Genomic DNA, 13,573 nt, shown 5'->3' on the forward strand with positions numbered 1-13,573 from the left:
TCTGCATTCTGACAAAGCCTCTCTGTGCTGGTAAATGAGTGGAACACTGAGCTCCAAGGCTTCTACTTTTGCTTCAACTTTACATCCGAGTTGCTCAGTATTTCATTATTCTCCCGTGAAATTAGCAGAGTAAATGCAGCATTGGCTCTAGATTTTTATACACAAAAGTCCCAACACATTAACTGGTCTAGTTGGTCTTTGCTCTGGCCCAGCAGAGAGTTGTTGTGACTGGAGCACCGGTTTCTCAATGCTGGAGCCGGTGTTTTGGCAGTCAAAACAGAAAATACTGGCTCCAAGTTACGCTCTGGCTCTGAACAGCTTTGGTGGGGAAAAAAAAGAAAGAGATACTTTGCTTTTTAAAAAAAATAAAATAAATCCGACTGCATTTTGATATTTGAAGATTTAAATCTAACTAATGCTGGACACTGTACACTTCTTGAATGTAATGACCAGCTCATAACATCAAACCAGTCCTGCTGAGGTCAGCGTAGAGTATTGTTAAACATGCCTTTTCATGAGTATGCCGTGATCATAAGTTTTCCTTTTGATACATTGATCAAAGTTAAATACTCTAAGACAGCTGTAGTTTGATGGTGACTATTGTACTGCGTGTGAGTGTGTGACATTAAAAGTATGAATCAAGCATGCAGTGGGAGGGGCTCAAGCTACTTAATACTGAGACCACAAATCTGTCGGCGTTACCATGGATATAGTCTGCCAATCGTGTTAATCATAGCTGTAATCCCCTTCTACAGGAATCCAAGCGCACGCTGTCTCCTGAACATTCACGCTTACTTTATGCTAACGCTGTCTTTGATCCTTTTTGCGCCTTGTGGCTTTATCTGAGACGTGTGCATCTCTCCGTGCATATGTGTAACCATGTGTTGAACATGCCTCCGTTTGTGTGCATAAATGTGTCCTTGACCAGCTGCGCTGAGCAGAGGAAATGAGGTGGAACTCAATCTCGTCCACACCTGTCTCTTGAGGGAGGAGCCTAAGGCCTCATACATAAACCCTCTTAAGTGTCTGTTCACATTCTGTATGTGCAGATAGATTATGCATGCAGCAGTCAGCTCAGGAGCTTGAATCTATTAATATATGCACAGAGACAGTTTTATGTTTGTGTATGCTTCATGAGAGTGTGCAGCGATGTGTGTGTGTTACTGCTGCATGATGGAGTGAGAGAAAGGGAGAGGTACTAAAAGAGTGACATTAAATATAGAGAAAAGAGGATGAGACATACATGCAAGAGGGGGAGATTTCTTTAGGAGAAAGCAGAAAGGTGAGAGAAGAGGTGGGGGAGGGAAAGAAGATGAAGAGATCGGGGTTGACAGTCTGAGACACATAAGGACAGAGAGAGGGAGGGAGAGGTTGCTCTGGTATGGGAGGGTGTGAGGGTTACTCTGGGACACAAGAACCCAGTGACTTGACACAGATGCACTGTGCTACTGTGCAGAGAGGAAGAGGAAAGGCTGGGTGAGGGAGAGATCATCGACTCTGATGTTTCCACATTATTCTGTGGAGCAGATGATGATGGGCACTGTGTCGTATATTCATTTACATTACACTATGTTTGGTGCAGATGGCTGAAGCAAAGGACAGCTTAGAGTTTATTTTTAAAGGGTTAACCATAATCAGGTTCATTTACACATTCCTCATTTCGTTTTGGAGGTTTACTAAAATAAGTTGACATGACTTGTGTGCTGTACCTTTTAACATTAACTATGTAACTCTTTATAAACAGGTGATGAGGTGGTACACAGTGCAGTTTGACACAGAAGCTCTGGAATCACAGAATTTACCTTTTTCATGAACGTATTAATTACATTTCTGATCACATTCACTTTGCACACCAGCACTACATTTTTGTAGATGTGTTTTACTCCTCTTGTGTACTCACAGATGCTTTCTCATAATAGTGGTTGACAAATCCTGTAGTCTAAAATATTTGATGCAGCCACATCCCAGGATACAATGTTTGTGGTAAGAGAGCAAAAACTGGAGCTTGTTTATAGGCAGTGGTGCAGATAATGACATGGTCCTATAGTAAACCTGTCAGAGCCATAGATGTTTTTGTTTTACAAAGTTTAATTGAAAAAGCATTTTAGTTTTGGTAAAATTTGCAGGAAGGGCATCTAAGTCATGTCTACATGTCAGTAAAACATAGATTTTGGCACTCTTTTTGACCAAGATATGTGATCTTTTTTTTTTCTTTTATGTAAAACAGCTTACTGGAATACTTTTGTATTTGAAGGGAGAAATACTTTCATGCATCACCAGGTGAAATTATGACAGAAAAAGCGCTTCACCTAACAAAAAAGAAAGAGGCTGCTGTAAAGTCTGAATCCCATATGAGACAAGGAGTCAAGAAAAAATTACCCCTGACATGTTTATCCTCTTCAAAGAGAAAAACATCAGGCAGGGACATGTTGGCACACCAAATAACATCACTGTGGCAGGAAACAACATGATGCATGTAAAATGTAGTCTGATGATTGTAACAGAAACATTATGAAACAGAATCTGCTCATCCTCTCCACCCTCTGCCCCTTTTGTTTATTGTCATTAGACTTAGATGTTACATTTTTACAGTGATGTTTAAAAATGGTGCAACCATTCTAATCCAAAGCAGATTCAGATACACACCCTGCAGTATATAGAACATAATGCATGCCATCTCTCTGCTCAATAACACATACACCCACACACACATGATCTGATTTCCAAGTCGTTTGCAGAGGACCTTACAGAAGAGCACCGTACTTCCACCCACCCACACACACACACACACACAATTACTTCTTCGTTTCCCACTGCAGGATGCCAGACACACCAAACATGTACATCTATGCACAGGAAGGGAGGCTACGAGTTGGCCTATGTATAATAGCAGAGCTCTCCATCCATCCCCTCACTCTCCCCCATTCATCTCATCCCTTGCCGTACACCTGCCAGGCCCACAGCAAGGTCACACACCTCAATTACCCTGCACACACATACACACACAAAGAGTGAGGCAGGGAGAGTGATAGGGAGGGGAGATAAGGAAGGAGGGGGTGAGAGCAGATTTCATGCTACTCTGAGCACTGGCTAGCATGCACCAGTGTTTGACATTTTATTTATGATGTGCAGCGTTCAGGACCTGCTCTCTCTTCTCTTCTTCCTCTTTGTGTCTCTGGTTCAGACGAGCACATGTGCCTTTGATAAATAGCCTTTATCAAAAAGTCATTCCAGTAGTAACATATTATAGTGTGTGAAATAGACTTTATAAACAGAAAAACACAAGCGTAGATTTCTGCATGAATAAGGGTCTCAACGGCTCACACTGTGATAATTGTAATCAGAATGATCACACTTGAAACACTATTTTAACAGAAACGTCACTCTTTGTTTTCTTATCAGCTGCCTGCAGCTATGGACACAAGCAGCTGCTAAGAGACTTAATAATCACCAGTTTAACATCACTAATAGTCAGGATATCAGATTGCAACTTTGACACTGATGCACCTTACAAACATACCAAGAATCCCAGTGTGCCTCGCAGCCTTATTAATGTGCTGGTGGTGAATGTGATCCTCCTATTAGGGCTTTTAGTATCTGCAGGGAGACTGCTGTTCACCCATGCAACCACGGGAGGCAGCTAGCTGTGTTTGCACTGTAGGCTGACAAGGCTGCCATATGGCAACAGAGTACTGGACACACAAACACATACATAGCTCCTGGAAACAGCAAACACACAGCCCAAACATCACACAACATTATAAGCTCCAGATTGATTTCAAACTTCCAAAAAGGAGTGGCAAACACACACTGGAACTTCTGGGAGGAAGGTTTGTGGCAGTAGGAAGGTGGATGACTTCAGCTTGGTCAATAACTATTATAACCACCTACACATTGGCCATCAGTCTGTGAGTGTAGGAGTTTGTAAGTTCTCAGCTGTGTTTTTATTTAAAGTTCCTCAACTCCCAAAGCCACATGGCCGCCTGAACTTGGAACTCTCTGCGCCTCTGAATATATTTAGAATCCTAAACTGGGTTTCCATTCACAAGCAAAGCAAATCTGAGCAATCTTTTGAAAAGCTGCAAAAACAAATGTGAGTTGAGCATGTTTATATCAAGTGGTTTGAGGTGAATAAACTAGGCTGCATGGTGTCACCATAGTTGCGGTATAGGCTACATTGCTAGTGGTTGTAATTCAGTAAAAGAGGTAGTTGTCATAACTAGAAACAAACCTCAAGGAAAAAAAAACCATCAACGGTGGTGGACATCCACAAAAGGAAAACAGAGAGCGCTCTACTGTAAGAATTACTTTTTTAACTGGGAATATTTGGAATTTTATATCATGTCTAGCCGACAGTTGCTGGCTAATACAGAAAATAATGTGTGAGTCACACCATTTTAATCTTTGCCAAGCAGGGCAGATGTTCAGCTGTTCTGTGTTCAGTGTAGTGAAAACAGCAGGATGAAGAAAAAGAGGCAACATTGACCATCTGACTGAGTGAAGATACACACAGTGAAGCTTGTAATTCTATACATCAGTGATAGAAATCCTGTGGGACAGACTCGGTCTGTCTCGTGACCTCCTTCATCACCCTGCCCCACCCAACACACACAGACAGAAAATCTACACCATACCTCATCAGTGCACACTACAGTAGAGCCAGCTTGCAGTACAATTCCAGATATCTATCAAAGCCAAACAAGGGATACAGAGGCAATCCATTATGACATCAGCCCCCCAAACACACATATCTAATGCTCCCTCCACAGATCTCTCAAATTAAAATCCAGTGTGTGTGAGAGAAGGTCATAAGGGTTGAGAGCTTAGACAGATATATTTTAAGACCTTAACTGCAAAAGAACTACTAGATAAAGGCTCAGTCAAATGAAGGACAGAGGGGTGAGATACAGGAAAAGAGGTAGACAGAAAGGAAAGACTGCAGTGAATGGGTGGGGGAAGGGGAACGTGGGTGCAGACAGACCACGGAGGCATGGAGGACCCCTCGACACAGATCTTGTTACATGACTGGGGGCAAACACACACTCAGACCCATAAAGACCACAGTGTACCCGCTGCCCTCCAGACACACTGCAGAGACACAGATATCCTTGTGAATACTCCCAGACAGACAGCTTTGATTTCTCACACTCTTATTTACACGCAGTGAGCAGAATTAAGCAGAATTACAAATACACTACATAGAAAAAGCTGATATCAGGAGTTTTTGGTAAGCTCAAGTCAAAAACTCTATGTGGCTCAGCTGAGACTTGTGGGGAGAAAAAAAAAATGGAGCAAGACACATTGTGTGACACGTGAAAGCACAGTTATCACAGATGTTACACAATTGAGAGGGGTCAGGGTTCAGTGTGGAACTGGGTTAAAGTGACAGGCGATGTAATACTCTGAAGAGAAGGCTAGAGCAGGTCAAAAGGAGAACATAGGAAGAATTTGGAAGGAAAAGAAAAGAAAGGCAGGGAGGGAAAGTGGGAGTAGAAGAGACTTTCAACATAACAATCGACAAAGCACAACTTTCCCTTCTTGCTGATCAGTTAATTCCAGCTGTCAGACCCTCTAGAAACAAACATGCATACCATCAACTTCCTGCTATTCTCTACTAATCGAACCTGCGTATCCTTAGAAACATAATCAGCTTAATGCATCACTGTCAATCAGCTGATCGATGGAGGACACTGTGGGGTCACACACAGGTTATAGCCGATGTGTGTGTCTGTGTGCATTCAAGGACAGAGGACCAGTGTGTGTGTTTTGCATGTATCGTTAGCAAACGTCCATAAGCTGATTTGAGGACTCAGTCCAGAGTTGAATGTGTTTGTACTGTGGTTTTGCTGCACATGCAACTCTGCAGCTGTTTGAATTTTACAAACAGGGGGTTTAGTCTGCAGAATGCAGTTTTGCATACGACATACAAAGAGATTAACGAGACACTGAAGAGCACAAGGGTTCTTAGCATACTGCCAGTAACATTTAAAACATGAATGGACTAATGACAGAACCATCCTTGTAACACAGTGTGTGTGCATTTAACAACAGTACAATATACTTTTTGTCGCAAAGATCTAAACTGCTTCTTTTAGTTTATTATCTAAGCATTATCAAGAATGTCAAACCAGTCAATCAAAAGAGATAAGGCAGGACTGAAGACTGTTTCACTTCTACTGGCAACACAAGTCCAAAATACAACCTGAGCCACATCTATTGCAGAGCACATAAGCTCCCAGACATTCCCAAAACTCTGATGCAGGCACAAGAATATAGGAAACCTCAGGTGCACACACAATGCTAAGCAGTGCTGGGCCACATCACTTGTGGCAAGAACGCCACAAATAAACAGATACAAAGAAAACGAAAGAGAATGGCCCAAAAGCAGAAACCTTCAAAGACGCGGCGTGTATTTGCTGCATGCAATTACAGAGTGCAGTAAAAGCACTGGTGTGTGCTTAAGTGAATGTGCGTTTGTGCGCTACGATTACAGATTCTATTTCTTGTGGTCTAGATTTCAGACACGCTGTTCTTACTCAGAGTTTAACGGCAGAAGAAGCTGCAAAGCAGATACACTAATAGTGCAAGCTACAATTATGAAAACAACTAAAAAGTACAAAAGGAAATAAACACTCCCTTCTGTCTGGAATATTAACATCATTAAATGTGCATGTAAAAAAAATTGAAGCAAAGACTGTTCAGTAAAAACACACAATCCATCAGCTTCCTCATGTCGTCCCCTTTTACCATGAGCTCGAAAGAACTCGGCATTCTTTACCATCATGATGACAGATTCTCAGAATCTGCGGCCTTTTAAACACATTATGTAAGCAACGTTGTAAACTTACACACCTCCACTGGTGACCTTTGAAAAACAGCAATAAAAGCATCCATGCAGTGAAGACGTGTGCATCCATACACATCTGTATCTTTCACTCAAAAAGGTTGGTAGTACTGAGGCCAATCACAGTATGTGTGTGCTCATCAGTATGTGGGATTGTGCATGTGATGGATTTCTCTTCTCTCAGGCTGCTAAGCCGATAGCTTGTCCACGTCCAGTAGTAGACACACAAGTCACTCCTGACTGAGATGACTGGAAGCCATTAGCTTAAAATCAACAAACCCCAACCCCTCTCCATCAAACAAAGAAGCCATGTGCACACTCAGCATACTACCTCTGCCACTGTGTGTTCAAAGTGTCTCAGTATGGCAATTTTTCTCTCAGACTTCTCTTAATCTCCAGTCCTCTTCCTTTTCCAAAACTCTAACTCGTGTTCCTGAAAACGAGTAGAGTCAGACTGCAGTGCAGCTGCCTGGCTTCTCTGCCTCTGTCTTTCATCACATCTCTGATGCTCTCTTTGTCTTGCTCTCAGCTAATCATATACAGCTACCTACACAGGATAGTAACTCTGGTAGATATTAGCTCCAAGGCCAAAGCTAATCTGCTTGAGCCCTTTGACCCTGCATAATTGAATTAACCACCCATGCCTTAGTCTTTCTTTGGAGCAATCACAGATAAAGCATCAGAGCAGACCAAATGAAATAGGAAACACAGTCTTCTATTAGGATTAGAAATTGATTCAGGATCCTATCAGAGTCTAATGTATCATCTACTCAATACACCACACTGCATCTTGCTTTGGATACGAAATAAAACCAGCTTGCACCACCCACTACACATATGCATCTCAGTAAGAGATTCCCTTCAATAGCAGGATAATCATCTATTTCTTTAAAACAAATCATCACATTTCAACAAAAGCAAAGTGCAACAGTCATGTTATTATACACCCAGTTATAAAGTTACTTGCAAATACTGTAAAAAACACACATATCTACTTTCCTCACCATTTAAAACAACCACCAAAGCTTTCAATACAGATGTAGTGCCCATCACTTAATGAGTGTCATGCTATTTGCCCCACATGACACCAGTCATCAGAGCTGTACAAGTCCAAGTGGCTGTTCATTGAATTGTTATAATGTAACAAACATTTGTTTATTTGCATCAGTGTGTCTCAGATTGTTTGCTGAACATGAGCGGTTATTAGTTCAGCTTCAGCCCCCTCACCACAGACACAACCCAGCCATGGCGCCAGTCACCCAGCCATCCTCCCCTCACCTCCACCCCTAAACCTCCTCTCCTGCCTGTCTGCTCCTCTCCCCCTTTCCACCCTGTTTTTAAACACAAGGCAAACCTCCCCTCCCCCTCTCCTTTTCTCTCTTCTTTCTGCCCCCCTTTTTCTTCTCAAGGCAGCACACTCAATCACCCTTCTCCTCATCATCCCCCCAGCCACCTCAGCCTCCATTCCAATGAATGCACAATCTCCCCCTTCAGTTGTTTTTTTTTTTTTTGGGGGGGGGGGGCTGCCTGCCATGGGGCATAGAGAGTATAGAGTATAGAGAGGTGCAGCACACATGCAGACACAAATTCAATCACGACACTCCATCTCATCTGCATGTGCACATCTGCAGAGGAGCACAGAAGCATGGTGGCTGCTAGACCCGGGAGGGTGTGGGGGGTTTGGGTGGCATCCTGATGGCTTTCAGTTCAGGAAATGGCTTGCTGTTGAACACCAAGCTGCAGAATAAAGCTTAATTTATACCTCTTTTAACTGCCCTTGCGCTTGCGTCTTGCGTTAATGGCTCGAGACGTTTATGCTTCATTTTGCTTTGTTGGCGGTTGCGTGTGCTGCGTGGAGATTCACCACCAGGACAGTAGGTGGAGCAGCGGGTTTTTTCAATGACAACCTTAGAGAAGCCTACTACGATGAAAGAAACAAGTCTCAGAAAGTCTCTCTTCGAGTGGATTCATGCTTCTTCTTCGCTTTCTACCTTGGCGTTTGAAAACAGCGGTCTTTTATTAGGGGATGAAACCAGAAGATGAACACGCCGCCGGATGTGATAAATGACACACGCAAGCACGCAAGGGGGGGCTTGCAACCGCGCAAGGGCTTGCGTTGTGTCTTACGTTGCGTCTTGCGTCACCGACCATAAATTGACTTTAAAGCGTCTTCACAGTTCACATCTCCATATTATGTCTGCAGTGGCAAAGAGGACATGTTCTACAGCTGGGCAGGGTCAGCCCCTCCCCAACTAATGACTATGCGAAACTGTAGCCTACGGAGGAAAAGAAAAACAGACCTCATGGGAAAAATGAAATTTGTCTGGCCACATTATTAGTTGCTACTGTAGCAGATAAGTACTGTTTTTGTTTGTCAGAAAGTTATTTTCATGCTGTGTGACATTGTATCGTAAATGCACTGGTCAATGCAGACAGATGAAGGGAAAAAAAAAAACTCAAAAAACGCACAAACGACACGTGTTCGTGATGTTATATTAATATTTTAGTTTATCATTCTATGTTTAAACAGATAGACTTAAGACTCATATTGACATTAAGTTTGCACACGTGTGAGCCTTATGAACAAATAAACACTGAAACATTTGAGGTCAGCTGGATGGTGGTGGTATAGGTTTGTTGGAGACCAGAAATCAATTCCTCTGTGGAGATATTTTAGTTTCATCTTTGGACACCGTGGTTACAGTTTCTTGTGACTTGATTATTTTTTTGGTTTCCCCTGTTCTTTGATGTTACTCACAATTTTGTCAGATTTAAGCAGGAAAAGCAGGCCTGCATGTTTGTCACAAACAGTGGCGTTAGCCGCCTATCCACCCAGGGTTCAAGTGAATTTAAAGCAAACTTTTGCTTGCATCTTCAAAGAAAATGCCTATCAGCTTATTCCTAATAACTGATATGGAGCGATTAGACTGGGCTGCATAGTGTCGTCAGCATGAGGCAGTACAGATAAAGTTGTATGGGCTGAAATAAACAAGTCTTCAGGAAATCTGTTCTACTAAATGTGCAGAGATAATCATTTAGTTGGTCTTTAGTTCAGTCTCAGTTATGCTTTTTCTGTAGTCGTGTAGAGCTGATCATGACAAATTCAGTCGTCATCCACATAAACTCTCAAAAAATGTAAAATCAACTTCAAGCACCCCCCATTTTTCTCAACTCTTTCTTAGGCTAAACTTAACTTCGATGGAAACACAACCATTATATAGGAGAGACCTCAGGCTTTTCTGGAAAAGAGACATTATGAACATCGATGATTTCCAGAAACATACTTTTGATGTGCAGAGGGTGTGTTATTATTTTGTGAGTCTTTGATAAGTTCCTTATTATAGTCCGTTTCTGACTTAAAAATAAAAAAGTAAAAACACCACAAAATGACCAGTTCTTCAGTAATTCTTTCATAATCCAGCACAATTTTTGTGTTTTTCCACTGCAACACATGTCATACTGTAAAGCCTGATTTATAGTCGGTGACGCAAGACGCAACGCAAGCCCCCCCTTGCGTGCTTGCGTGTGTCACCTCAATTTTCTAAACTTCACGCAAGACGCAAGCGCAAGCCACTGGCTGTGTTCGAAACCGCCTACTACTTGAAAACGGCATACTCATCGATCTGACAGTATGCAGAGCGTTTACACACAGTGCACTTTACTCCTGCCCGAGCTGAAATCAGCCAGCCTGAAAAGCTGATTTCCCTTAAGCTATAAACTCTGTAAATATATAACTTTAGCAACATTTGAAACATTTTCAAGCGAGAAAGTAGTCGTTTAGACTCCCAAGGTGTTGAAAATCTGACAAAATACCAGCTATTTACAAGAAGAAGAAGAAGCATGAATCCACTCGAAGAGAGACTTGCCGAAGAGGTCCTGGCGGTGAATTTCCTTTCATCGTAGTAGGCTTGTCATCGAAAAAACCCGCTCCACCTACTGTCCTGGCGGTGAATCGCCACGCAGCACACGCAACAGCCGACAAAGCAAAATGAAGCATAAACGTCTCGAGCCATTAACACAAGCGCAAGACGCAAGCGCAGTTAAAAGAGGTATAACTCAGCCTTAAGTACTTCACTTCATCAAGCATAAAAGACATTTATCAAAGAGTAGTCCCATCAGTTCTGCCACACCATAATACAATATACACTATAATGCTCTTTCATATTCTGTGGTGATATACTGTGCTCTGTATTCTGCATGGGAAGCAGCAGCGCAGTATAAACAGATTAATGCAGCATTACCGCTGGCTATGTCCTGTATGCAGCGATTCCTAATTGGGCAAGGCTATGTCAGATAGACAGTGCACAGCTATGATGTATTCCAGTCCACAGCAGGCGACCCCGGCTGAACCGTGCCTGGCACACCACTTTTGGATAATCGCATCTGGACAGGAAGTGGTGGAGTAACAAAAAAGAAAAAAGAATCCACAAACAAAAAAGAAAAACTGGAAAGCAAGATTTTCGAGAGTAGGAGATGCTCTACCTCCTCTGGTAGTGAACTAATGAAAAAACAGAAAGGTGGAAACTCCCTGGAGGAAACAGGAAGGGTGGGGGTAACCAATGGAGTAGTGACATGGATTTCGCCTTGTGTGTGCAAATAGGTGTGCGCATGTGCAGGCCGGGCGCTCACGTGTGTGTGGGAGTACTGTAGGGATCAGTTTACAGTAGTACGTGTGAGACGTCTTTCTACTGGGGCTTTTATTCTAGGAATGTTTGTATTGGTTCTAACACAAGGGGGACGGACTTAATTAGGACAGGGACCAACACACGTACACACACACACACACACACACACACACACACACACACACACACACGTGCACGTACAGTCACATACTGACACCAATATTAGCTTCAGGCAGACGCCGGCACAAGTGTTGAGTTTCTCACACACACGCACAGGGAGGAGCATGCACACACAGAGAGCCGGCTCTTATGAGTTCTTTAATATGTCTCACACACACCCAGACATTTACAAAACGAGTGCTAACCACAGACAAGACTACTGAACAAGTCGGAAGCCCCCCTCTGATCACAACACACTGGACAGGAGAGCACACAGTTTGCTTTACCGGGCTCTCTGTGTTTAACTTATGGTGTGTAAAAGGCTAATGGGAGCCAGTATCTGTGTGTGTGTGTGCAGCAGATAAACATTCACTTAATGCTTGGGCAGTAAAGTCACAAGACTCATGTTCAGTGCAGTCACCTGCTTATCTAATGAAGGAGAGATAAAGAGAGAAGAGTAATATGTGTAGAAAAGGAGGATTGAAAGAAGAGATGAGCAGAGGAAATATAGGGAGACCGTTTTGTTCAAACAGGCATTTAAATCCGTAGGGAATGAATACAGAGGATGACAGAGAGGAAAAACAGAAGTCCCAAAAAAGTCCTAATTTGTGTTTGGTTTCCAAATAATAATTTTTGCTTTTTATGGAAAGGAGCAGGAGTCACTATTTAATGACTATCGGAGAATAAGAGCTTTCAGTGTCTCCACAAACAGCTGAAACAGAACAAATTTTCTTCCACAAGATGTCTAAAATGTCTTTAACTGTGTATTTCTGAGTATCCTTCACATGCAAAACTTCGGGTAGCCCCGATACATAAACATTCAAGCCTGTCCACAAAGACACACACACATATACACACACAGAGCCCCAGCTGGAGCACACAAGCTCCCTTTGTGCTGCATTCCTCACGCCTTTTAGCCTTAGCTTCAGCCTTTAGCTTAGCTCCTCTCCATCTGCACATGTACACACACACACACACACACACACACGCACGCACACACACACAGAGCAACTTTCTGCTTTTGTCTGCAGAGCTGTAGCGGTCAAACAGCTGAGAGGCTTGAGGACAGGTAGCTTGTCTTACCGTGGCCAGGCTCAGGCTGAGCACACAGGGAGACTCGGGGCCGGCTTGATGGCGTAAAATCCAAAAGAGGCTTGTTGATTAGAGCGTCAGCCAGCTCAGCAGATTCCCACAACCTTCCCTTTCCTCTCCTTTCCTTTCCCTGCTGCCTGCCTGCCTGCCTGCCTGCCTTCCGCCTGCGCTCCCAGCTTTGTGTGTGCCTTGTGTTTCCCTTTAAACTGCACGGACTGCCTCCCCCCACCTCCTCAGCACACACACTCACTGAGCCAGCACACAAAACACTCACTGCTCCAGAAAATGACACTGTTGTCAAAAGCATGCAGGACTCTTGATTTTGTTGTTGTATATATTTTTCTTATTCTACAGCCTGCAAGGAAGAAATGAGGGGGAAAAACACACCAAAATAGAAATCCTCTTTGTCTCTCTTCTTCTCTCTAAAAAATAAGTGACTCTCGTTTTAGATCCTCTTCTTCTCCTCCTCTGCTTCTCTTCCTCATCCTCTCTCAATCTCTCTATATTCTGTCTTGCTTTTTTTTCCCCACTCAGTAGTCAAACAAAGAAAGCAAAGGAACAGAGCGAGCGCACACACGCGCACAAACACAGACATATACAACACATTCGCTTGCTGCTTCTTTCTCTCCCCCTCTCTCACATACACAAGCCCAACCCCCCAGCCTGCCTCCCTCTGATTCTTTTTTCATTCCCTGCCTTTCTCTAAACAGCACCTCCCCCCTTTCCACCCCCCACCCCCCATCCCTCCCTCCGCCTGATCTGGCCTTGTTCTCATTCGTCTGCCACCCCTCTCTCCTCCCTCCCTCTGAGTCAAACAGATGGGATTGGAGAGCAGAAGGAGCCTCTGTTCACT

At 43.2% G+C, this 13,573-nt stretch overlaps 1 protein-coding gene across 5 annotated transcripts in view; it reads right to left on the bottom strand.

Annotated features, from left to right (window-relative positions):
* kdm6ba (lysine (K)-specific demethylase 6B, a) overlaps positions 1-13,573 on the bottom strand; it is a 99,550-nt gene that overhangs the window by 33,818 nt on the left and 52,159 nt on the right. For 2 of the 5 annotated variants that reach the window (XM_075451297.1, XM_075451294.1), the window contains exon 1: positions 12,712-13,357. The exons of the other annotated variants lie outside the window; for them this stretch is intronic. The gene's annotated coding sequence lies outside the window, so the exon portion shown is untranslated. Of the gene's footprint in view, positions 1-12,711; positions 13,358-13,573 lie in introns of those variants that run through there. 5 annotated transcript variants of the gene reach the window in all.

This window comes from Odontesthes bonariensis, chromosome 19, assembly GCF_027942865.1.
Source record: "Odontesthes bonariensis isolate fOdoBon6 chromosome 19, fOdoBon6.hap1, whole genome shotgun sequence".
Taxonomy (NCBI): domain Eukaryota; kingdom Metazoa; phylum Chordata; class Actinopteri; order Atheriniformes; family Atherinopsidae; genus Odontesthes; species Odontesthes bonariensis.